Source organism: Carlito syrichta, unplaced genomic scaffold (genome assembly GCF_000164805.1).
Source record: "Carlito syrichta isolate Samal-C Ts95f unplaced genomic scaffold, Tarsius_syrichta-2.0.1 Scaffold289907, whole genome shotgun sequence".
Lineage (NCBI taxonomy): Eukaryota > Metazoa > Chordata > Mammalia > Primates > Tarsiidae > Carlito > Carlito syrichta.
In genome coordinates this window covers 9,973-14,104 of record NW_007234003.1, presented here as the reverse complement: position 1 = coordinate 14,104, position 4,132 = coordinate 9,973, and the positions used below count along the sequence as shown (strand labels likewise).

General features: G+C 43.2%; 1 protein-coding gene across 2 annotated transcripts in view; it reads left to right on the top strand.

The window, feature by feature from the left end:
• Positions 1-4,132, top strand: part of DNAJC8 (DnaJ heat shock protein family (Hsp40) member C8) — a 32,253-nt gene that overhangs the window by 18,149 nt on the left and 9,972 nt on the right. The gene's annotated exons all lie outside the window — the stretch shown is intronic.

Sequence of the window (4,132 nt, the reverse complement as noted above, 5' to 3'; positions counted from 1 at the left end):
CGATCCTTCTGCCTTAGCCTTCTGAGTAGCCGGGACTACAGGCAGGTGCTACCACGCCTAGCCAATCTTTTGATTTTTTTCTGGAGATGAGGTCTCACTGTGTTTGTTGCCCAGGCTGATCTTGAATTCCTAGGCTCAAGCAGTCCGCCTGCCTCGGCCTTCCAAAGTGCTGAGATTACAGGGATGAGCCACTGTTCCCAGCCTCCTTAACTTCTTCACATCTCTTTTTTACTTCATATTTTAATATGAAGGACCTGACCAGTGCTGAATGTCATCCTCAAGATTCTGGATGTCATGCTTAGCCACCGAGCCCAGCTGTACTTGCTTCTTTGATACAGTAATTTTTCCCTGTATTGCTGACTCATACGTAGTCAGCTTCTGATCTGCTATTAAGCCAAGATATTTTTATCTTTGTGTGTACAATCATTTTCTATTATATAAGTTTATAGCTTGTTTCCTTCCTGAGCTTTACTCTGCACTTACCGTGTTTAACTTTTTTTCTTTTTTAAATTTCAAGTTTCCTGATAGAATGCATTAGCCATCTTTCCCAGTTTAATATATATTCAAATTCATAGTCAAAACAACTTTTTAAAACATAACCTCAAGGTTTTATTCTCTTCATAATTAAATAAAATATGACACTTAGGACTGGATCACTTGGCCCTTTCTCTTCTTATCTCCTCCTAGTTCATAATGCTTGCATTTTTTTTTTCTTTTTGAGGTGGAGTCTCTGTAGCCCAGGCTGGAGTGCAGTGAACGCTCATGGCCATCCTAGCATCGACCTCCTGGGCTCCAGCGATCCTTCTGCCTCAGCCTTCCAAGTAGCTGGAACTACAGTCGTGCGCTACCACGCCCTGCTAATTTTTTGATTTATTATAGAGATAAGGTCTCACCAAGTTGCCCAGGCTGGTCTCGAACCCATGGGTTCAGGCAATCCCCTTACCTTGGCCTCCCAAAGTGCTGGGATTACAGGCTTGAGCCACCGTGCCTGGCTTTTTTTTTTTTGAGTCAGAGTCTCATTCTGCTGCCCAGACTGAAGTGCAGTCGCACACTCATAGCCACTGTAGCCTTGACCTTCTTGGCTCAGGTGATCCTTCTACCTCAGCCTTCCAAAGTGCTGGAATCAAAGGCATGCGCCATGATGCCCAGCTTATTTTTTGATTTATTGTAGAGACGAGTTCTTGCCTTGCTGCTCAGGCTGGTCTTGAACTCCCGAGCTCAGGCGATCCTCTTGCTTCTACCTCCCAGAGAGCTGAAATTACAGGGGTGAGCCACTGCTCCCAGCTGCCAAAAGAACCTTTTATGAAGGCCAGGCACAGTGGCTCATGCCTTTAATTGCAGCACTTTGGGAGGCTGAGATGAGAGGATTGCCTGAGCCCATGGGTTCAAGACTAGCCCAGGCAACTTGGTGAAACCTCATCTCTACAGTAAGAATAAAAAAATTAACCAGGCGTGGTGGCATGTGCCTGTAGTTCCAGCTACTTGGAAGGCTGAGGTGGAAAAATCACTTGAGCCCAGCCGGTTGAGGCTACAGTGGGTGTGAGCATGCCACTGCACTCCAGCCTACCCTGAGTGACTGAGAGACTCCAACTCAAAAAAAAAGAACTTTTTATGTAGCTACCTAAAGAACTCAAGAGTCCAGAGTTGTTACTGAGTCGTTAATATGGCCTAATAGTTAAGAGTGTGGGTGTTGGAGCTAAATGACTTTAAGTTTAAATCTTTACCTCTTGCAAGCAGTATGAACTTGGGCAAGTTACTTCCATCCTTTCTGTTTTAGTCTCCCAATTTGCAAAATATGCACAATAATGATGTCTACCCTGTGAAGTTGTTAAAAGAATTTGCATGAAGTATTACATATAAAACATATAGAATAAATCTTGGCACATAGTGTGTCCTCATTGTATGCTGAAGTCTTAGCACATAGTGTGTCCTCATTGTATGCTGTTACCCATGTGTGTAGGACAGTATGCTAATTTCTTCATTATTTTATTCCATACCTCAGGACACTGAGGTAGAGATAGGTTTAATTGCATTGCTCAATGTCTCCTAGCTAGTAGGTGATTGAAGTTGGAATTAGGGTTCTGGTAATATTGAAGTTAGCTTTAGATCCCATTTATTATAATCTCCCAACACATTTCTTTCTGTTGCAACTAATTGATTTTTGTCAGTGACAGTATATCAGTGGTTTTTAACCGAGGATGTCTGAAATGATCACCTGTGGAGGTGGGGGGTTTTTTGTTTGTAAAGAAAAAACAGTGAATATCCATATACCCCCTATCAATATGCAACATTGTACTTCATTAACTGTAATTTTTTTTTTTTTTTTTTTGAGTCCAGTTCTTCATCGCCAAGACTGGAGTACAGTGGCATGCTCACAGCCACTGTAGCCCAACTTGCTGGGCTCAGGCGATCCTTCCGCCTCAGCCTTCCAAGCAGCTGAAACTACAGGTGTGTGCTACCATACCTGGCTAATTTTTTTTTTTGACTTATTGTAGACCTGAGGTCTCAGCAAGTTGTCCAGGCTCATCTTGAACCCATGGGCTCAGGCAGTCTTCTCACCTCTGCCTCCCAAAGTGCTGGGATTATAGGCGTGAGTCACTGCGCCTGGCCCATTAACTGTAATTTTTTTACAGAATCATTGTAAGGTAAATTGCAGACACCATGATGCTTTGCCCCTAAATACTTCAGCGTGTATTCCCCCAAAATAAAAAAAGACATTTTTCTTATGTAACTTGCCCAGGCAGGTCTTGAACACCTAACAAAATTAACACTAATTTCTTACTATCATCTGAAACCCAATCTAGTAGAGGTTTACAAACTACAGGTGCCAGAGTCTATTCAGGAGGTCTGAGAGTGGAAAATAGACCTCTATATTTTTGTTTGTTTGTTTTTGAGTTGGAATTTCATTTTGTCGCCCAGGCTGGAATGCAATGTCACACTCATGGCCACTGCAACTTTGACCTACTGGGCTCAGGCAATCCTTCTGCCTCAGCCTTCCAAGTAGCTGGAACCATAGGCATGTGCCACCACACCTGGCTAATTTTTTTAAAAAATTTATCCTAGAGACGAGGTCTTGCCGTGTTGCTCAGGCTGGTCTTGAACCTCTGAACTCAGGCAGTCCTCTCGCCTCTACCTCCCAAAGTGCTGGGATTGCAGGGGTGAGCCACCATGCCTGGCAACCTCTGTAATTTTGAAAAGTGTCACAAGGTTGGAACACAGCCAGAATTGAGAAACATTGCTTTATGTTAGAAGTTCTTTTAGAAAAGAGATGATGTCTCTTACCTGCTTTATACCTCTTAATGCTCAGTACAAGTTGATTATTCCTTGTCCAAAATGCTTGGTACTAGAAGTAGTTACAATTTCAGGGATTTTTTTGATTTTGGAATATTTGCAGAACATATAATTGTTGAGCTTCCCTAATCCAAAAGTTCGAAATGCTCCAATGAGCATTTTATTTGTTATGTCAGCACTCAAAAACTTTTCCAATTTTTGACCATTTTGGATTTTGGACTTTTGGATTAGGGATGCTCAACCTGTATAAGGGACATAATGGGAATGAGAACTGGATACTTGCCTTCCTCCCCCTTTTTTTTTTGAGTTGGAGTCTCACTCTGTCGCCCAGTCTGGAGTGCAGTGGCTGCTCTCGGCCACCGCAGCCTCGACCTGCTGGGCTCAGGGGTTCCTCCTGCTTTAGCCTTCTTACACGCATGCACCACCACACCCAGCTAATTTCTTGATTTATTGTAGAGATGGAGTCTTGCCAAGTTGCCCTGGCTGTTCTTGAACCTGTGGGCTTAGGCAGTCCTCTCGTCTTGGCCTCCCAAAGTGCTGGGATTATTGGCATGAGTCACCATGCCTGGCCAATTGCAGTATCTTTGTAATGGCTTGGCTTCCATTTGTTCTCAACTTAGTGATTGAGACCCAAAATGTTTTCCAGTTATGCATTTACCTTTTGGTGCTTGAATTTTGTTTAAAACTAATACCAACATTTATGGACATTTTATGAGATTTGTAAAAAAAAATTTTTTTTTAAGAGGCAGGGTCAGCCAGGCTCAGTGGCTCAGCCTGTAATCCGCGCTTTGGGAGACTGAGGTGAGTGGATTGCCTGAGCCTGCGGGTTCGAGACCCGCCT